The sequence below is a fragment of the Hyperoodon ampullatus genome (assembly GCF_949752795.1).
Source record: "Hyperoodon ampullatus genome assembly, chromosome: 2".
In the NCBI taxonomy this organism is placed as follows: Eukaryota; Metazoa; Chordata; class Mammalia; order Artiodactyla; family Ziphiidae; genus Hyperoodon; species Hyperoodon ampullatus.
This window is the reverse complement of record NC_136915.1, coordinates 10,767,070-10,790,414: the sequence shown is the minus strand read 5'-3', so window position 1 is coordinate 10,790,414 and position 23,345 is coordinate 10,767,070.

The window sequence follows — 23,345 nt, the reverse complement described above, 5'->3', positions numbered from 1 at the left end:
CCAATGTCCTGGTTCTAATCATGCCTCCAGCACTTACTACGTAGGTGTTGTTGTTTGCACAGGTCAATAACCTCCCTCTTCCTCTATATGGGAAAATTTGAATATAGACATACATCATTTTATTGTGCTTCACAGATATTGTGTTTTATACAAATTGAAGGTCTGTGGCAACCCTGCATCAAGCAAATCTATTGGTGCCATTTTTCCAACAGTAACTGCTCACTTCCTGTCTCTGTGTCACATTTTGGTAATTCTTGAAATACTTCAAACCCTCTACCAGCAAAAGATTATGACTTACTGAAGGCTCAGATGGTTAACATTTTTAGCAATAAAGTATTTTCAAATTAAGGTATGTACATTTTTTCAGATATAATACTCTTGCACACTTAATAGACTAGAGTGTAAACATAATTTTTATATGCACTGGGAAACCAAAAAATTCATGTGACTTTCTTTATTGTGATATTCACTTTATTGGAGCAGTCTGGAACTGAACCTGCAATATCTCTAAGGTATGCCTGTATTCACCTCATTGGATTTTTAAGAGGATTAGATAAATGTGCTTAGAACAGACCCTGGCATTTAGAAAGCTCTTTGTATTTGTGAAAATAAAATAAAGTAAAATAAGAGAGGAACAATGTTCCAGGGCAAGGAATCTCACTTGGCTTTCTTAGATCAAGTGAGTTGCTGCTAAAGGGATTTAACTATGGAATAAACTTATGCTGGGGCTTTGTCCATGGGACCCATACACAAAGGCCCCTTTCAGAAGCAGGCCAGGCCAGCCCAGGTGGGGATGTTGGTAGGGGAGGGTGGCCTGACCTGCGGGATAGCTGCCAGGCTCTGCCAGCTGCTCCAGGGCAACCAGGGCCCCATGCCAACCAGCCGCCTTGTCTGAATTGCTAGGACTTTCCAAGGCCCCTGAAGTAGAGAGCTGGGTGCCATCAACAGCTCACACAGATTCCTTAACTGCTGAAATCAATAGATAAGCACTCCCCTTTACTCACTTGAGGAAGAAAGAAAGACTTGGAGATGGAGTTGGAGAGATGGAGAGGGAAAGAGGAAGGAAGGGAAAGAGAAAAAAACAGAGCTTTACCTGAAAAACAAAAGGCTCAAAAGAAATGTCTATTACAGGCCTTTGGGAGCCGGGAATGCATTATCAGTCAAGATGCAAAACCAGATCTCTAAAGGCTATCTTTGCTCATCATTCGTTATCTAACCCAACACACATCCTTCCTCTCCAGATTAACTGTGTTGAGAGGTCACGTACCAATCAAATGAGAGAAGCACAGGTGTGTTGGGGGCATTCTTAAGGAAAGCTTGTGTTTGAGAAACAAATACTACTGATCCTGCCAGGAGCTCCCTGGTCCTTGGTGGAGTGAGCCAGCCAGCTGGGTGCATTATCTTTCAAAAAAGTCTCAGCAAGCAACGCAAGACCATTGGCAGGCGTTTACTTCCAGCCCAGGTGTGACAAGAAGGGTTAGAATATGAATTGATTATCTGAATTGGATATGCATTAAGCATTTCCCTTAGAAAAATAAATTCAGCCAAACAATATACTGACTAAAGGACAAGATATATGTGTAAACACTGTATATACTATATAAATTATACATAATATAGATATACGTATACAAACATACTTATGTCATGAAGCATGTACCATATTAAACATTTTAAGTGTTTTCTGCATTTACGTGTATGTGGTCTGAAATGTATTACAAAGAACATATATACAGCATATTTTTATACACAGATAAACCAGGCTCACTCTGAATCCTTAGGAGACTAACATTGTAGAATTATAATGAGACACATTTTTTTCTCTTAAACTTGTTTTCAGTTTTTCCATATTGGGAAGACCTTTCCCCTACTGGTTATGAAAATGATAACATGCTCACTGGAGAAATTCAGAAAAAGAAAATGAAATAAAGAATAGAAAAGTGTTATCTTGCTGTTCACAGCTCGTGCCTGTGAACATTTCTTTGTATTTACTTTTTTTTTTCTTTTTACTTACCAATTTATCATGGACACGTTTTCTTGTCAGTAAACATAGATCTACCTAATTGTGTATAATGGTTGTAGAATATTCTATTCTAGGGATCAGCCAAAATGCATTTACCCAATCAAATATTATTGGGTTTGTGTTTGGTTTCCAATTTTTTCACTCTCGTGAACAAGAGTTAAGTGTTAAATAGTGCAAAGACAAGTCTACGTAGGACATGCATGTATCAAAAAAACTGAAACAGTATATTAATACTACCCACTTTTATCTGTGATGTGAATGGAACAGAGTGGTCACATAGGTAACTCCAAACAGTGGCTTCCCTCAATTTCACTCATGCTGTCTTCAGCAGGGATAAGCAAAAGGAAATAAACAGCATGTTGGGTATAAACAGCATGCAGAATTTATACTCTGTCCTGTCACCAAGCCCAAGATCCATGTGGGACTCTTAGTTCTCTCCTTCACTGGCACTAAAGCTGGGCAGAGGGCAGTAGTGGAGGGAAGAAGTGCTAAGAACATAATTACAAGCCTTAGTTTCTAAATGTGGTTTTGCTGCAAGCTCTCTTGGTAACCTTTTCTAGGAGCTTCCAGTAAGGAAATCTTTCCTCATACCCCCACAAAATGTCTCTTGTTCCACTTATGGTCAAGTTCTCCTATTTAGTCCTCAGAGGCCTCCCTTCAACCACATGCCAAGCACCTGCTTTATACGGGTGAACAAGACAGACACAGGCTCCGCCCTTATGGAGCACAGGAATATTGAGACTTCAATAAGGTTGCTGAATCTGTGATAAGTTCTGGGGGTAGGAGGAATAGCTGGTGGTGGGCTACATGAGATCGGATGGTCAGGAAGGCCCCTTTCAGGGGTGACTTTTTAGCTGAGGCAGAGGACAAGAGGAAGTTGCTGTGTGAGTACCCGGCAGAGAGCTCTTCGTATGCAGGGCAGGGTGACACGTGCAAAGGCCCGCGGTGGGAGAGGCCCACCCACCTAAATGAAGCCCAGTGTGGCTGGGCAGGACGTGGATGGAAGAGAGGCAGGAGGGTGACCAACTTATCTGGGTTTGCCTGGGACTTTCCCAGTTTTAAAACTCAAAGTCCCGTGTCCTTGAAATCCTTCCAACCTGGGTGATGTGAACATTGGTCACCTTTTTGGCAGGGTTTTCAGCAGAGACTTACAAGCCAGGGAGGAGAGTGCAGATTTATTCTAACTTCAGTGGGGGAGCAATTAGAGTTTTAAGCAGGAACATGAAATGATACTCAAGGCAAAAATACAGGAATCATCTTGATTCATTTCTTACCCTTAACCCCACATCATCAGCCTTTCAATGCTGTCTCCAAACTCTCTCAAACTCACCAATGTCTCTACTTTCTGTTCTTACTACTCAAGTCCAAAGCCCTACAGGGTCTTGATTAAAAGCATGGGCTCTGGTACTGGCTGTGTGATCTAATTTCCTCATCTGTCAAATGGAGATAATAGAAGGGTGGTAGGGAAGATTGAAAAAACAAGCATATGTGAACTGTTTAGACTAGTGCTGGGCACTTCACTAGCCCTCAATAAATGCTGGCTTTCATACTAATAGTTTGAACATTCTTTTTTTTTTTTTTTTTTTTGCGGTATGCAGGCCTCTCACTGCTGTGGCCTCTCCCGTTGCGGAGCACAGGCTCCAGACGCGCAGGCTCAGCGGCCATGGCTTGCGGGCCCAGCCGCTCCGCGGCATGTGGGATCCTCCCGGACCAGGGCACGAACCCGTGTCCCCTGCATCGGCAGGCGGACTCTCAACTACTGAGCCACCAGGGAAGCCCGAACATTCATTTTTGATGGCAGGATTCTGGTAGCTCCTTACCTGGTCTCCCCGCTTTCACTCTCACCCCTGACCCTCCAACCTTTCCACCATCTATTCCCCATTAGCAGCCAGAGACATATTTGTAACAAATCAGATTTTTGTCACCATCCTCTCACCCTTCTTCAAATCCTTCAGTAACTTCCATTTAACTCTTGGAATAAAATTCAAACTCCTTCCTTGACCTCCAAGACCCTTTGTGACCTGAGTTATACCAGCCTTTCTCTAGTAGCTTTTCAATTTTTGTCTTTATTCTTGAAAACGGAAATGTCACTATAATATTTCAACATATGAGTTGTTGCTACTACTACTACTACCACCACTTCTACCACTGTTACTATTATCCAACTCTGGGAGGAAGCCAGTGAGCCAGTTCAGTCTGAGGACACATGACCTTATTCAGCTCTGTGAAAACTCCAGCTATTAAGTCTTCACATGTTGACTGTCCTTCATCCCCCCCATTCTTTCTCCTGCTTCTCCTGTTACCTCTGGTCCACACCTCTTCACGTTGCTTTTAGAATTCGCCTCTTTCTTCCTTTATGCTGCACTCTGGGAGAATCTCAGCCTGACATTCCTGCTTGCTCTTCATAATTGTTCATTCTTCCTGTCTGCCCCGAAAATGAGGCGGTGCTGGTGGTCTGAATATTTGTATTTTTTATTTCTAAGATCCCTAATTCGTTCTTTCTTAAACTCTCCCTCCTCCTTGATAACCTACGCAGGGACATCACGGCTGCCACAGTCCGACTCATTCCTGCATTGTCAATCCTGCTTTTTCTACTTGATCATTCTCATTAGCAAGATGTAATATACCGCCCCCCCCCTTTTTTTTAAACAAACAAACAAATGAACAAAAAGCCCACTTATCTTGACTCCATAGTCTCTGGCCACTACACTAGTTATCCCCTCCTTGGTAAAACTCCTCAAAGAAATCACCTCTACTCCTTACCTCTATGCCCCTCCTCCACTCTTTCTCAAACCCACTCCAGCTGGGATTTTGTCCCAAGACTCCACCAAATTTGCCCTTATCAGGGTCTCCAATGACCTCCACGTTGGCACACCCAGTGATCATTTGGAGTCCCATTCTAGTTCATCTATCACCAGAATTTCTCACACTGGATCACTTCCAGCCTCTTTAAATGCTTTCTTCACCTCACTTACGGGCCAACACTCTCCTTGATTCTCCTCTAACTTTACTGGCTGTTCCTCCTCAGTCTTTGCATTGTTCCTCCTCCTCTCTCCAGCCTCTGAAGGTTGGACTTGTCCAGGGCGCAATCCTGGGACCTCTTCTCTCCTCATTTATACTAACTCCCTAGATGAACTCACTCAGTCTCAGGACTGTGTGCCTCCAGTCTGGTTCTTTCTCCTGAACTCCAGTCTTCCACTCAACATCTCCATATGGAGGTCTCCTAGACAACTCAAATTCATGTCCAAAACCAAACTCTTGGTCCCATCTTCCATGATGCACTCCTTACCCTCTGTCCCTCCCTCCCTACGGTCATCTTTCTTCTTCCAGGCCCCTTGACTATTCTCTACCTCACCTCACACCCACTAGGGCCACAGATTTTGTTGGCAACCCCTACAAAGGATTTCCAGATGTTAACCATTTCTTACCACCTTTAAGATGCAATGTTCCAAGTCACTTTATTTCTTACCTGGGTTATTGAAACAGTCTCCAGTTGGTGGCCTTGTTTCTATTCCTCATCTGCCATGCTCGAGTCTCTCCACGACAGTCCAAAGTATTCCGTTTAGAATGTTTACTCAAATCTTACCAGCCCTTTGCCCCAAACCCCCCATGGCTTCCCCTGTTGCTCAGAGAAAAAGCCAGAGTCCTTCAAATCCATAAGTGATCTGCCCTGCCCCACATCTGATTTATTGTCTAAGGCTCTCACCCTTGCTCAACCTGCTCCAACCATATAGGTCTCCTGGTTGTTCCCTGAAGAGTTTAGACATCCTCCTGACTCAGGGCCTTGGCACTTGTGGTTCCTTCTGTCTGGAACGTTCTTCCTCCTGATACCCATTTGACTCATCCACTCCCTGTCTTCTTTGAGGGCTTTTCTGATTCTCCTGTATAAATAGCAGCCCCTCCCCATTCCTGTACCTTCTAAACCTCTTACCCCACCTTATTTCTCCCCACAACACACATGACCTGACATATATACTTACTTGTTTCATTAGTTATTTTTTGGTCTCTCATAACTGGACTTTAGACTCCATGAGCACCGAGCCTTAGATTTCTTGCTGTGATTCCCTAGTGCTTCCACTGTGCCTAACATAGAGTAGGAACCCACTCAATACAGGTAGCATCAATGAACGGGTAGATGAAGAACCTTGGTTCTGATTTCTTGGATGCAACATTCCATGTTATCTCTCTGAGGATACTGACTCTACTTATTTTAAAATTCTGTTCTAATGTCTACATGAACTATTTTCTCAGATGTAAGTTTTCAGTTTATGGAGTCTGGAATTCTATAAGTTCTATCTCATTTTGTTGATGGTTTTCAAATGTTTGGTGATTTTTTTTTTCTATTGTGAGTCATTTTTGTAGTGAAAATCCCTAACAGATAACTCTCTGGTTTTGTTTAGATGGCCCACTTTGGACAAGCCCACTTTTCCCTCCAACCTCTCCTCTTTGGGCTTCTGGGATTAAATCCTAAGGAACGCTTGGGCACAGACAAGGGGCTGTCAGCAAAGTAGGGTAAAAATTAGGTGTGTGAGTGAGGTCCCCAGAAGCCCAGAGAAGAAGGTAGAGGTACAGTGATGCTAAATGATGCCCATCACTTGGCTTTGGAAGAGTAAATCTGTCCATACTGATGAATAAAGAACAGCCTTATCAATGAATTAGAAACATTCCATTAGAGAAAAAATTCAGAAAAATTCTTTTTCTTCTATGAGAAATCATTGTTTCTACAGAAAGTTTCTGTAAAAAAAAAAAAATCATTGGTCGTTCATTGAAGGGCTGACCTCCTTGGCCAAAATGCATTTTCCAGCCAACTGTGCCAACAGCTTAATTGCGCCCCCTTGAAATAAAGCTATGCTCGAGTCAAAAAGACAACGAATAACAAGTCTTGGTGAGGATATGGAGAAAAGAGAACCCTCATGCACTGTTGGTGGGAATGTAAATTGGTGCAGCCACCATGGAAAACAGTATGGAGGCTTCCCAAAAAATTAAAAATAGAACTACCATACAATCTAGCAATTCCCCTCCTGGGTATTTATCCTAAGAAAAGAAAAACACTAATTCCAAAAGATATCTGCACCCTTAAGTTCACTGCAGAATTATTTACAAGAGCCAAAATATGGAAGCAACCTATGTGCCCATCAGTAGACAAATGGATAAAGATGTGGTAAACACACACACACACACACACAATAGCATATTTCTCAGCCATAAAAAAGAATGAAATCTTGCCATTTGCAGCAATGTGGATGGACCTGGAGGGTATTATGCTAAGTGAAATAAGTCAGAGAGAAAGACAAATAGTGTATGATTTCACTTATACGTGGTATCTAAAACAAAACAAAATGAACAAACACAACAAAACAGAAATGAGTTATAGATACAGAGAAGAAACAGGTGGTTGCCAGAGGGGAGGGGGGATGGAGGGATGGGGGGATGAGAGAATAGGTGAGGGAGATAAAGAGGCACAAACTTCTAGTTACTAAATAAATGAGTCACAGGTATGAAATGTACAGGGTGGGGAATATAGTCAATAAATATATAAAATCTTTGTCTGGTGACAGATGGTAACTAGACTTACTGTGGTGATCATTTTGTGATGTATAGAAATATTGACTCACTATTTTATATACCAGGAACTAACATAGGGTTGTAGGTCCATTATACATCAAAAACAAACTCAGAAAAAGAAATCAGATTTGTAGTTACGAGAGGCAGGAGTTGTGGGGAAGGGGAATTGGATGAAGGCAGTGAAAAGGAACAAACTTCCAGTTATAAATAAGTAATGTATAACATGATTAATATAATTAGCACTGCTATATGTTATATATGTAAGTTACTAAGAGAGTAATTCAGTAAACTCTTAGTAAATCCTAGGACTTCTCATCACAAGGAAAATAAATTTTATTTTTAAAAAATTTAATCTATATGAGATGATGAATGTTTCCTAAACTTACTGGGGTCATCATTTCATGACTCATGTAAGTCAAATCATCATGCTGTACACCTTCAACTTATACATTGTATCTCAATAAAACTGGAAGAAAAAAAGCTATGCTTGAATAACTCCAACAAAATCTGGAAACCGGTTGACACAAGAGAAACAAGATTGTCCTACAGTTAGACAAAGAAGGCAGTCACTTAACAGGATGAGATTTCTCAACCCCAAATCTCTACCTCCAACAGACCTTAATGATGCCACACTGCTTGGGTTCATGCCTCTTGGGAGTATTGGCCAGCATCCTTTTCCCCTCCCGTCAGCTACTCTGACTAGGGCTCATTATTCTCTTCCCCAGCACTACACACTCTCCCCGTCCACACTTCTCTCCACATTGCTCTGCAGGACTTGAAAGAACAGGCAACCACACTGCTTAGCACAAGGTGAGCACGGAACAAACTCTTACTAGAAGACTTCCATTTGCCCTGAGCCTTCCCTCCTTCAAAATGCAAATGTAATAACAGGCGAAAAGCCTTCCCAAGGCTTGGTGGGAGAGGATACGTCTTGGGATACAGAAAACAAGGTGGAAGGGATAAGCCTGATTGAGGGAGGCTCACTGAGAGACAGAAGAGACAGAAGCCTGATGGTGGATGAAGGGGGTGACAGTCAGGGGAGGTGGAAAAGTCCTGGGGCAGAGATTGGTTTTTTTTCATCTTTATTGGAGTATAATTGCTTTACAATGTTGTGTTAGTTTCTGCTGTACAACGAAGTGAATCAGCTGTAAGTATACATATATCCCCATATCTCCTCCCTGTTGTGTCTCCCTCCCACCCTCCCTATCCCACCCCTCTAGGTCATCACAAAGCACTGAGCTGATCTCCCTGTCTATGCGGCTGCTTCCCACTAGCTACCTATTTTACATTTGGGAGTGTATATATGTTCATGCCATTCTCTCACTTCGTCCCAGCTTCCTCTTCCCCCACTGTGTCCTCAAGTCCATTCTCTATGTCTGCGTCTTTATTCCTGCCCTGCCACTAGGTTCATCAGTACCATTTTTTTTTTTTTTTTTTTTGCGGTACGTGGGCCTCTCACTGTTGTGGCCTCTCCCGTTGTGGAGCACAGGCTCCAGACGCGCAGGCTCAGCGGCCATGGCTCACGGGTCCAGCCGCCCCGCGGCATGTGGGATCTTCCCGGACCGGGGCACAAACCTATGTCCCCTGCATCGGCCGGCAGACTCCCAACCACTGGGCCACCAGGGAAGCCCTGTACCATTTTTTTAGATTCCATATATCTGTGTTAGCATATGGTATTTGTTTTTCTCCTTCTGACTTACTTCATTCTGTATGACAGACTCTAGATCCATCCACCTCATTACAAATAACTCAATTTCATTCCTTTCTATGGTTGAGTAATATTCCATTGTATATATGTGCTGGGGCAGAGATTTAATCCACGCCACAATTTCTCCAAAGGCAGAAGATGCCGGAGAAAGAACGACAATCAGATTTGCCACGCTGAGCCAGGTGCTGGATCCTGGGAGAGAGCCAGAGTGCCGGTCTTGGGGGAGCAGCATGACTCTGAGGGCAATGGTGTCAGTGAACTTTGCTAAATCTCCATTTCACTTGCTTATCTGCCCCCACAGTCCTCCTAAAGTACCAAAGTTCAGCTGAATCTGATCCAGAGGCCCTCGTGATGATCTGAAATGTCAAGTGCTCCTCCATCCTAATAATACGCATCTGGAATACTTCCCAGATGAGAGAAGACATGCTTCCCTTTGATTTAGAGTTGGAAGGATGACAGAGTGGAGGCAGTAATGATGATGAAATGAAAAGCATAAGCCAGGTGACAACTCCCATGACACAGAGAAACCAACAATAGGGAATCAACAAATTATGTGAGATGTTGGCATCTGTGGCATAAACAACAGTGATACCACCTACAGCCATTGGTGATAAAACACAGCCACCTGCTGTGGTACACCCAGGTTCTTACAGGACCCTTTCCTTAGATGAAATACAAGCTTCTAGTTCCAGCATTCAGGACCATTACTCTTTGGAGAGGAAGGAAACATGCATGCTGGTCTTTAACAGCGATTCTTTTCCTGCCATTAAACAAATGAAAAAAAGAAATACATTACTACTGAACCACACTGTGCCTGGTATAAAAATGTCTCATTCTTTCTAAGTTTGTGATCTTCTCATGAGTAAGGGTGTATTAGTTTCCTGTGGCTGCCATAACAAAGAACCACAAACCAGGTGGCTTAAAACAATAGCAATTTATAGTCTCACCAAGCCCCAAACCAAGGTGGCATCAGGTTTAGTTCCTGATGAAAGCTCTAAGGGATAATCTGGTCCATGCCTCTCTCCTAGCTTCCTGTAGCCCCAGGTGTTCTTTGGCTTGTGTATCCATCACTCCAATCCTCCGTCTTCACATGGAGTTTTCCCTCTGTGTCTTCACGTTGTCTCCTCTCTGTGCATGTCTGTCTCTGTCTCCAAATTTCCTCTTTTTATGAGGACATCAGTCATATGGGGCTAGGCTCCATTCTAATGACTTTATTTTAACTTGTTTACCTGGATAAAGACCATATGTCCAAATAAGTTCACATTCTGAGGTTTTAGAGGGTAGGACTCCAACATACCTTCTTTTGGAGGACACAATTCAACCCATAACAAAGGAGTTGGTCCATTTTGATGAAGCTAGAAAAAACTCAGTGTGGGCCATCCATGTCTAAATTGTGTTCTGCATAACTGTGGTGTTTTGTAGAGGTATGCCAAAGGTTCTACAAACATTGATTCAACTTTCATTTAAAAATACATTGAAAACCCACCACAGACATTCAAACGTGATATACATCACTCATGAACACCAGAGTACAGCTTGTGCTTCCTTTATAACACATTTTGTTTTGTTTTGTTTTGCCCAGGCCCAGGAATAAAACCCCTTGTGCCACGTCCGTGCATGTATTCAAACTTCAAACTAGTAGTTTATTGATTTAACACAATTGTCACTTTATAGTGGTCTTCTTGGAATTCAAGCCCTGTGCTTGACTGTATAAGTGTATAAACAAACTGTATAATACTGCATGAGTTTGTAAGTGTATAGGCAAGAAGCCTCCTAGAGCTTAATGACAAGGGTCTAGATGCCTCTGCTCAGAGAGAGTCTTCCCTTGGCTCTGTGGTTAATCATGTAAGGGAACACATGGCATATTGACAGGATGACACTGGGTATGAAGAATGGCATTTCCGTAAAATGTGGGTACCCTATTAGTAAAGCCTCATTAGGTTGCAAATGACAGAAACCCATGTCAATCTAGTTTAAGTGAAAAGGGGACTTTGTTGGCTATTCCTCAGAGTGTTTCTTCTTCTTCTGTTCCTCACTGTAGAATTTCCCATGTGATTTCCTCCATGCTTCTGTTGGGGGTACAATGCATTGGCTCACCCATACACATTCCAACACTGAGGCCCACTTCCTTGGACTACAGAAAATGGAAATCTAAAACTACATTTCCCAGATTCCCCTGTGGCTAAGGTTCTCAGGTGGTCTAGGTTCTTCCTGAATGAGGTGAAAGTGAACAACTCTTTGGGTGAGCTGGAGGCACAAGCACTTGGCTCATCAGGACAGCTCTTGAAGAGGTTCTAGTGTCCTGTGTTCCGTGTCATGGGTGCTGTGTTGTGCGACGCAGTCGCTGTGGGACAGCTGGATGGTGTCTCCTGGCTACTGTTATTCCTGGCTATGTAACCTCCAAACCTAGTTGTCAAGACCTTCTGGAGATTCTGTGAACCACCAAAATATCTCAAAAATTTTTGGTTTTTCTTAAAAGGCCTTTCTACTTAAGTTAGTGAGAGTAGATTCTGTTGTCTGCTACTGAGAAGTGTGACTGGTACAATGTAACTCCAGTCACCAGTACACACACTGACGACACCAGCTCTGTCTCCTCAGCCCACAACTCCCTCTGAAGCTGAAGACATATTTGACTGTCTCCTACACAGTCCCACCCAGATGTCCCATAGGTCCCTCAATCTTCAGAGACCCCAAACCAAACTCCCCCTCCAAGCTTACTGTTCCTCTGTTTCCTTTATCAGATACTACCATTTTCCCAAGGGCCCAAGCCAAAATCTAAGACCCATCCTAGACATGTCTCTCTTTTTCACCACCAAATGTCAATTAGTGAGTCTTACTTAAATTCCTGAATATGTTCCTTCTTCTTTAATCTTCCTGCCCCATCCCACAGTTTCTTATCCTACCATCCCTTGCCAAAACAAACTGTCTCCTGTCTTCTATCTCACTCCAATCCAACCACCCATCACACCTCCTCCATAGTGATCTTTCAAACACCCAAATATAACCATGTAATCCCTTCGCTTGAATGCGTTAAAGATTTTCCTCACCATTATTATGGTTTCAGGTTGGATGAATGATATGAAACCAGAGGGCATGTGTGGCAGAAAATAGCTAAAGACTCACCAAATCCATTTGCTCTTTCTCCTGAGAACATGGCTAGACCAGTTTCCCAGCCTCTCTTTCAGTTATAGGGCTTAGTTATCAGTCAGATCTGACTTCAAATACCAGCTCTGCTATGGTAGCAGTTAGCTCCTGCCCTGTAACAAACCACCTTGAAGCTTAGTGGCTCACAACCACCACCATTTATTATGTCTTACAGGTCTACGGAAGGATTGGTGATTTTGCTGTTCCAGACTGAGCTTGGGTGACTTTTAGCTGGGCTTGCTCATATATTGGCACTTTAGTAGGTCAGCTGGGGGTTGCCTGGTCTAGGATGGGCTCAGCAAGGAGACTTACCTCTGCTCCATCCTGGAGGAAATTTCCTCCTCCAGCTGGCTAGCCCAGAGGCAAGGTTTCAAGAAAGAGCAGAAAGAAGCATGCATGCACGCTACCTTGATGTCTAGGCTCTGGACTGACTCACCCTTTAACCACATTGTTCTGGCCAAAGCAAATCACAGGCCAACTCAGATTCAAGGGGGTGGGGAAATAGACTCTCCCTCTTAATGAGAAAGGCTGCAGACTCGTAGTGCAAAGGAAGAAAGTAAGGAACTGCAGCCATTTTTACAATCAGAGTAGCACAGCTACTCACTAGATGCATGACCTCTCTGGGCCTCATTTCCTCATCCATAAAATAAGGGAAATAACATGTACCTCACAAATGAGATAATGGAGGTAAGACAAAGTCCTCAGTAGAGGGTCTGGCACATAGTCAGTACTCAATGATCCTTCATTACTTTTATTTTTCACATCTCCCTGCAATGTTTACCATTGTGCCTTTCTCATGGTTGGAAGCATTTGTTGAACAAATTAGTCATGCACCTGGCTCAAACGACCAGCTAGAACAATGGCCTTTTAACGGCTCATCATGTTTCTAGAGCTAACACAAACCCACACCTCTCACACTTGGTCACGGGCCCATTTGAAATCATCCTGTCCAAGCTTGACATAGATCCCTTTTAAAATATATCCTCCAGCTGTTCAAAGACAGTCTGTCCTCTGTGCATGTATCAGAACAGGAGAGCACAATTCATGTCCCTCTAAACAAACTGACTGGAGCAGTCTTCCAGAAGAGAATGTGCATGAAGCTTGCTAATTAGGACACTTCAAACTCCCATTGCCAACAGATCAAAAATCATCCAGAATTATGCTAAGAAATCTTCTGATTTGCTTTATGTGGTAGACTGACTACATTGATGGCCCATGTTTCACTCCTCCCTTTGGTGGTGTCTTCCCACACTGACTCTGGGCTTGGTCATTGGATTTGATTTGGCTAATGGAATGGTAGCAAACTTGTTACAAACATAGGCTGGAAATGTAGTTGCTTTTGTCCATTTCCTCTTTTTATGGGCCCCCCGCCACCACTATGAGAACACTCCAGAGTTTGCCTGCTGGAGGGATGTGAGAGATTGCAGAGGAAAGCTGAATCATACCAGCTGAGGCCATCTTAGACCAGCCAGGCCCCAGTGACCACAGATGTATGAGTGAGACCGGTCAAGATCAGCCACCCATGTCATTTTAGTGGAATGCCCCAATCAATCCATAGACTTATAAGAAGTAAATGAATAGTTGTTGTTTTAAACCATTCCGTTTTGGGATGGTTTGTTATGTAGCGGTAGTTAACTGATTCAAATCTATGTCATGATTCTCATCAATTTTATCATGAATGTCTTCTCTTTGCCTTATACTTTGGGGGGCGGAGGAAGAGGAATTAGGTTCATATCAGTAAACCAAGACAAGAATACCCACTCTGAAATTAAATATCTGAGCCTACTAAGCTGGCCAAAGTGAGTGCGTTTGTTTCAAGCTTCCCAGGAATAAGTGAGCATTTGGAATAGCCAGGTCACCATCTCACATTAAATCACTTTTTAGTGTGATTGACTCCAAGACAAGAAAGTGAAGGAATATGAAATCTTGGCTTGAGTTGGTGTTTAGGAGAACTTGCTGGCTCTCCTCCCAGACCTAACATCGGATTTGAATGATGACGCTTAGCAACACCATGCCTCAATTTACCAGGCTGCTCTACAGGAAATATTTGAGTTTAACATGAATGGGAGGCCCCAAGAGCTCTGTATAAGAATTACTGTTCTAAGTGTAAGTTATTTTAGGATTACAGCTATCTGGCATACACTAGACTTTCTATTATCTGACTAATGGATGGGAGCCGCAGCATAAAAAAAATACCAAATAACCGATACTAAAAGTCTGTACTGAATTCCATTATGGTGAAAAAATATATTGGCAACAAAATTACCTTTCTAATTATGTCTTATTCAGATGAATATCATTTTACATTTCCTGAGTGCATGCCACCAGGGAAGAAATGCTTTGCCCAAAGGCGATCTATAAACTTGCTAATCTATAAGTATCTAATTGAGAATTGACTATTGCCCAGATTCTATACAGCAGCTCTTTAGTTCAGTAACTGTGGCTTCACCTCTTCATTTTCTTGTCCAAAATAACTCAACGTCTTCCCTGCTTTCTCTTCATCCATTCTGACTCCTGTCTCAAGTAGCTTAAAGAACTCATGCTAGCCTTCTTTTGTGTGTGTCTCTATGTCCACAACATCCAGTAAGAAAAGACAGAGATCCTGGTTCCTCTGTGGACACCTATAGGCAGAGGATGAAAGATTCTCTGTTCCCGAGGGACTAGTTGGAATTTTTATAATCCCTAAATTAAATGTAAATTTCTGGAATAAATAATTTGCTTAGATCTTTTGCAACACCCCAGGAGATCTATTTCCAGTTACTCATGGAGTAATGCTAAACACACACAACTAAATTAAAGTACAGATATTCACAATGAAACATGAGAAGAGGTCGTGCTCTCTTTCTCTCCCTCTTTCCCCCTTTCTTTCTCTCTCTCCCCCTCTCTCTTCACAGATCTCAGTTTAAATGTCACATTCAAAAAAGAAAGCATTTGAACCCTTAAAATTAGGTCCTAATGCATCTTTAAGACAAGTATTGAAACTCTTTATTATTTGTTTACTTACATATTTAGAGTTACTCGCCCCCACTAAAATACAAGATCCATTGAGAACAAGGATCACTTTTGTTTTCATTGATGTTCCTCACAATGTAGCACAGTGTTTGGCACACTGTAAATGCTAAATGAATGAATGAGAAAATAAGTAAATGGGCAACTAAGATATACCTTGAGGACCAATTTTGATCAACTGTAGGGCTTCAAAAAAAATGACTCTGAGCATGGAAGAGTTCTGTGATCAATGAAAAAGTCAGCCTTGGGTCTAAAAGCAGGCTTTCTCAACGTTGACACTATTGACATTGGGGTTGGATGATTCTTTGCTGTGGAAAGCCAGCCTGTGCATCATAGGAAGTTTAGCAACATGCCTGGCCTCTACCCACCAGATTCCAGTAGTGCCACTACCCCTCTCCAAGAACCCACCCTAACTGTGACAATCAAAAATATCTCTAGATGTTTCCAAACGCACCCAGCAGGGCAAAATTGCTCTCCTCTCTCTCATTTGAGAGCCTCTTATTTAAAGGGTAATGGTGGGGCTGGGTATTATTTTGGGAGCCAAATATTTGCCAATGTGACAATGGACACCATGAAGAGATGATGTTATTTTAGAGGGAAAGGTGATACCTTTATATTCTATTTAAAGATTTTTGAAAACCGTGTTCTTGGAACCCTAAACCTTCTAGAATTCTGAGAGGGTGGAGTTTAGCTTTGGGAATGTATATTTCTTATAATTGTTAAAAACACTTGAGTTATGAGTGCTGTTGTATGTCTGAAGCCAGGTTTTAATCTTCTTTCCCCAAATTACATCCTCTCTTTCTCTCTATTTAATAACCCCTTCAGGAAGCAAATACTCTGAGGGTCACCACCTACAAGTAGGAAATCAGTTACGCTCACTTTGTGATGGGCTGGATGGAACAATATAAAAAAGGCTATTTTATTAAAGCTTAATAGCCAGTTTGCAAAACAGAGATGATAGAATACCCAACCTCCTCTACCTCTCATGGCTGAGTGAAAAAGGTGAGAAAATGCTGGCAGAAGTGCTTTGTAAACAAGGAAGTGATCTGCAAATATCAGCTGGGTGCTTCTCTGAGCTTCCGTAGCCACACATGCCTTACCACAGGACTCTTCAGTGTCTGTTTATCTACTCCACTGTATCCTGAGTCCCTCTAGGGCAGAGCCAATGTTCCATCCCTCTCTGTCCCCAGACCTTAGTGCAATGCCAAGCTCTATGCTGGGACACAAGCACCAAGTTCACGTATGTGGAATGCACGGTCAAGTTATTATTGTCTCCATCTGCTCCACATCCACTCTCCCTTCTTGTAGTAATAATGCCTCCCCAAACTGCATGTGGTTTTGGTGGGACCATCCATCAACATGCACACCCTCCCATGTCCGAGAAGGAAGAGGACCCAATGACCTAAGACAGCTCAGTCAGACTCTTCTAGGAACTTGAATCTTGATCAAAGTGACACAAAGCGAGAAAATGCTTGGGGCCAATTTATCCCCATACAGCACCCTGAAGCAACTGCTCTTTAGTTCTTGATAGCCAAATCTCCATAGCTAACCTCTTTCCTGTCTTTTCTGAGAAATAGTTCTTCAGTTTTTCCTAACAGCTACCCTATTTGCTTCTGTTAAATTTTGCCCTTGTTACGTTAACCAGAGCTTTTCTCTTCTGCTGACCAAAGAGCTCTAGCCCATTGCTTACCCCTAACCTGCCATGATTTTGTTACTATATCAGATCCACCTCATTGTAACATGAACCATCAACTATTAGACCAGCATAGAGTCTATTTTGTTACCATTTGAAAGGTATATCATTAAAATAACCACTTAGTATCTAAAAATGTAACATAAAGTTTCTATGATGTGAAAATAAATTCCCAAATTGCTCTTTAGCACTACACAGATTGTTGGAAACTATACCAGTTTGATAGAGACTATTCCATTCAAACATTACCCATCCTGAGAGATGCTGTCTTCTATTAGAATATAGCAATGGACAGGAGTCCAGTGTTTTTGAGTCTCATTTCCAATTATACCTGGGTCTTTGCATGGTGAACACTGAAAACAACTTTCAGCATTTCAGAATTTCTCCTAAAATTCTGCTTCATGGATTTTGCAAGGTGCCAGAGGTCTCAGAAGAGGCTACCTTTCTCTATTTTCTTTAAAAAAATACCTAAACACAAGCTTAACAGAGGGTCAGGATTACAATTTCATATCTCACCCTCCATTTCTTCTGAACAGGGAAGGTGATTGCAGAAGCTCTATAACTGATGGGATCACATCTCAGTCTGGCAATGCCTGCAGGTTAAATTGTATTAAAAAAAAAAAAAAGGATTTTAAAAGATCAAAATCACCATGGCAGGATGGGAAGTGGGCTTGTGTGCATTATGTAAGAAACTGCAAACTTCAGACCTGCTGATTTTATAGTTTTGCATCTGAGATGGAAAATAGCATTGCCTTTTCAAACACGCGAGGAAAGGATGGGTAATGGAGCACACGGATTACTGGAGGGGATAAGCTAAGATTCCTTTGAATAATCAGCTTAGCATTGTAGCTTTCCTGTTAGGTGAACTCAATTCTTCAGCGTCCATTTAAGTATTTCTTTCTTCTCTGACCTTTAAGAGGTAGAAATCTGATGGCATAAGTAGACTTAAAAATATCCCAGGGTAATTTTCTTAGGATGAAAATTTTGCATCTTTGCCCTCGTTCTAATTTCAGAGTTTCTTCTCTGCTTGCTACAACATTGGGGAGTGTTCCAGCTCTTGCTTCAGCCTGGTGTCACATTTCTGAAGAGAATAAGAAAAAACTACACTTGGGGTGCTCCTCGTAGCCACAGCCAGTGTCTGTGAACTTGAGAAGTCAAGCATCCATCTGGTACCTCAGTATGTGCAATGTGAGGACAAGACATTCTCCAGGTCTGTCAACAGGGTCTCACTTATGACTGTGAAGCCGGGTGTAGCTATAAAACACCAGATACGTGCACTAGTAATAACCGCAGGGTCCATACCATGAATACGGGTTGAATTCAGAGAGGGTGGAAAGTGCTGCTAACAGGAGAAATCACCTTGATGTATACGTCTGTAGTGAGCGTGTGTCAACTAGCTGACTCCCGAAGTCCCTTCCCCCACACACGTTGATGTCCACTGTACAGACCTGACCCTCCTATTTGTCAGGAGCCTGAGCCCACGTTTGCTCTGGTTGAGGCTCTGTTCCAAACCAGCTTCTCACACTCTGAGGCCAGTCTAAAGAGGGAGAGTGCACAGGTAGCTCAAACAGTCAATCTATTCCTGTTAAATCAGCCTGCTTCCTGCCGGAAATTAATCAGAAAGCATAATCAACCAGGGCAGACTGCTCTAGAAAACAAAACAAGAAAGGAAAAGGAAGCCACCCAAATTATATTGAGTCTCTGATCCTGGCAGGGACCCCATCGGCCTCCTGAATGCCAGGTTTGCCTCCTGCCAATTGCTCCCTCCTGATGTGTTCCTTCTTGTTTGGCAAGAGGAATATAGGTCTTTGTCAAATATGAGTTCCCTGAACACAAATAACAGAAAGAAAGAAAAGGAAAGAAAAGAAAAGAAAAGAAAAGAAAAGGGAAGGGGAGGGGAGGGGAGGGAAGGGAAGGGAAGGGAAGGGAAGGGAAGGGGTGAGACAGGAAGGGACAAAAGGGGCAGAACCTCACTCCACATTTCCACTAAGATATATTTTGCCAACAGAGGGATGAGGAGGCGGGGGAGAGAGGAGAGAAGTGAAAGTTGAGAGAAGGAGAAGACAGAAGGGAAGGAGGGAAAATTCTGGGGTGTGGGGAGAAAGAAGGAGAAAAAGGAAAGCGAGAAGAAAGGGGACAATGAGGAAGGAGCAGGGGGAGAGGACAAAAGATACAGCAGGTTTCATTTCTCTTCTGCCTAATATTTGACTTTTGTCAGGCTGTACGTGCAGACTTGCTTAGAGGCGATGGTTGTACAGTTCATTTTTGTTTTTAAAGGCTTGCTTACTTCATTCCTAGAGATGGAGCTCTGGGAAAGGTGTACCAATGACTCAGCCTCACTTAAACTGAGCTCTCCCTCCAAACCCGGGCAAGCCATGCTCCAGACAGAGAAGCCTCACTCACTGCAAGGCCAGGCCAGGACAGAGCCCGAGGGTCAGTGGAGCACAGGCCCTCCTTGGCCACTCCACGCTCCATGGCCTGCAGAAGCTGCACCGCCCCCCGCCGCCATAAGGCACAGAAAGCCTCTGCCTTTCAGTACGCAGCCTTCCAGAGGAAGACCTTACTGCCAACAAAGTGATCTTATTGTTTTCCCAAGCATTTGTTCACCCCTTAATAAAAATGATATTAGGTCTTTGGGGAGAAGAAGGAGAGAACTGCCAATAGGAGATTTAATTTGCTGTAATCAACCTCTCTTAGCATGCAGAGTCACACGGTGCGAGTAAAAGAATTAATCTCTACCAGAAAGAATTGCCTCTTCGGTGTTATGAATCTAATCACTTATGAGGCTGAGTCGGCAGTCTGGGTTTAGACAGACCTCTCAGGAATAAAAGCCACAAGATCAGGTTTCAAATACGATCTGAATGGTACACTTCATTGAATTTGGGGGCCTTCGGATTACAAAAGGAATGGAATGCAAATAGAGGCACTTGGCCTCTTTTAGACACCCCTTAAACGTTCAGAAAGACTTTTAGGGAATGAATAAATAATTGCAGGCCTCTGGGCTTCCTGTGTGAGATGTTCCTTCTTGATTCTATTCTCTAGGATGGATTGTCAGACCTGCCAATCATCTCCAGCACCCCCATTATACTTGGGAGATGTGTTTGCTCTGTGCATACTGTTTTACAATCCTCCGAGGTGGAATTTCATAGCCCAGCAATGCTTTTGCCTTTGACATTCTCCTAAGCGGGATTTATTGCTTCCAAGACAGATGTGACTTGAATCGATTATGCCTTTTAAGCAGTCACTCTGGAAGCAGCCTCTAGGTTCTCTGGAATCCTTTTTGCCTGACTTCATTCAACTTGCAAGCTGATGTCAGAGTATTTCATCATAATCTAATACTGTTAAGAGTCCTTTGGGTGTGCAACTGAGCAGGCTATTATACCAACCAAATTCCGGATGTGGTTACTACTCTTGAAGAGATTACATCTTGCAACACACAAACATCTATTAATATCACAAAATGCAGCCAGAACAGAAGGAGGTACCTAGAAGTTATATTTACATGCTGTTGACCTCTCATTATTGATGAACTTAGAAAATGAAGTAAGTGCATTCATTTGTCTTTGGGATAGAGTCAAGAAGAAGCAATGTCAAAAACTGAATGGAAAATAACCGAATTTCCAAAAATGCTCAATAAAGATTCTCATTATAAAACACATATCTCTGGTTGTCTATTTCAGAACTCAAAATTACATATTACCCCTGGCCAACCCCAAAATGTTGGGGTTCCTTAGCATTTTATAAGTTTGACAGCACTAATCTTATAGAGAGTTATTTCAGAGGTCCTCTGAGCCTGGGGGTACTAGGTAACATGATTCTAATTGACTTCAGCCATGGACCTAGACCATAACCACAAATCATGTTTTGAAAAGTTTAATGGTTTTGGAAGAAAATAAGTGAAGGTGGTATTTTTAGATGAATCACAACCCACCTCACCCTATACTAGTGCAAAAGACAAGAGGGTGGGGTCTTTGAAAAACAGGAGGCAAAGAAATAACATTTCCAGACACTATACCACTTTCCTACCTGACTTTCTATGATTATTTTTCTCTGGAAGAAGACCCGACTGACTTCCTTTCAGAATGCATGACTTAGCGGAATATCCACCATACCTTGCTCCATTTTTTCTATCTATTTTATTGAGAGAATTCTAGCAGGCATTGATCAAAGCCACGAAGGATAAAAGTTATTAAATGAATTTGGTATTTAGGGGGAGGAAATATTTCCTTAAGCAACATTAAACATTCTCGAAATCCAGTACTAGGCATTAGTAAGCTCATATGTGAAGGAGAGGGAAAAGGTGAATGGTTTTTTACTCGGTTAGATTTTGCAAACAGGAGTTTACATAACATCATTAAGGGTTCATCTAGATGGTTCCCTTGGCTGTTGTATGATCTATAGGATTGGGCCTAGGCACTGAGGAAAGCTAATCCTTTCAAGAACAATTTGCTCTCTTTTATTTGTTAAATTGTTCTAAATTTCCCTTTATTCTGAGTTTTAAAATTGGTCGTTGTAGCTTCAGAATCTTTCCTTTTTCTGCTAGACAGGCCTGGGGAGAAAGGAGAGGCTGAATGGGCTGCTCATAATAAAGGGGAAAAGGGAGAACAGTGAATAAAAATGAAAGGCTTTGCATAATGTGGACCATCTCAATATAGGGGCTCAAAAATCCCGTGGGGCAGCTTCAAGCATTGATAGGTGAGAAATACACAAAAACCTTGCCAGTTAAAGTCTTATTGGTACAAGATCCAGGCTTCAGGATTGATTTTAAAAATAAAACATAAAACAGCACCATGATAGAAACAAAAGCAAAGAAACCACAGTGCAAAATCTGATACAGAGTGGAACGCAGGAAACCACCAACCATTCTGACCTCACTGCTGTTGAACAGAAAACAAGCTCAGGAAGAAAGCTCTAGGACAAACTAACACAAAATCACCAGACCCAGAGAACATTTTCTGAAACGTTTCTAGATACTGAAGAGGTGGAAACAACAAAAAAATATAGTTCAGCTTGGCTTCACAAACACAGAAAACCAACAGTTCTCTTAAAACACCTGGTGTTTGCCTATCAACATATCTGGAGAGACCCACCAACAAAACCAGAAGGAGTAGATAAATTATTTTCTAAATATTTCAATAAAATAGTGCACAAGGAGAAACCTTGAAGAATCCCATCTCAACAAAGCAGGCAATGAGCTAAGTATCTTCTGTAATTAATTCATTGCTAGCCTTACAAAGAAAAAAAATAAGAAAAAAGCAGTGCTGATTCGCTTACTGGTGGCGCATCAAATGTACCAAAATATTCATTAGTTACTCAGTGATGCTGTTTGGGATAAGTATTCTCCACTCCAAAGCCTTTGCCAGCTCTGATGCCTGCCAAATTTCTATGTAAATGGGTTTTCACTTTCCAAGGCTAATGGGAGATCTGTTAAATTCTCAGAGACAACACGTATATTATTTTAAGCCCTATTACTTTGACTTAAAAACAAGCTATTTTAATACTAAATCCAAAATAATACCTAATTAGAAATCCAATACTCAAATATCAGTATGTCTGTGCGTGGCTCTTCATTGCAAAGGCAGTTGCAATGAATGTGATAGATGAACATTTTTGCACAGCTTATACCAAGAAGAAAACCAAAAAGGTTACCATTTATTTACTGATCTCTGTACCTGAGCATCCATTAAGAGGTGCCTCATCAATATCATGGAACTCTTCAGAGTCTCCTTTTCAGTGGGCAGAAACGGGTCTTGGTCCTCCTCCAGCGCCTTCGACTTGGTGACAATAAAATGGGATATCTGGTCATTGAGGGTGTGCAATGATTGTACAGCTGCAAAAACAGAAAGAGCGAAAGTGGAATCACAGCAGGTAACTTTCAAAGAGAAATTGGCTACCAATTTTAAAGGGAGAAGCGAGGGTGTACACAAAAGGTATGACCCAGGCAGGTGTCAAGAAGCGTTATATCCATGAATCTCTTCAACACATGTGTTTAACAGGTAACAGATTGAACATCCTCCAAATGCCAAGCCTATATGGAAATGCTTGGGGATACAGTCATGAGCAAAACCAGACATGATGCTTACCCTCATGGAGCATCCAGTCCTGTGGGGGACACTGAAAAGAAACAAGTTAGCAAATACTTCTATGAAGATGACTTTGAGGTAAGTGTTTATAAATTACAGAGACCAGCAGGGCAGGAGGGG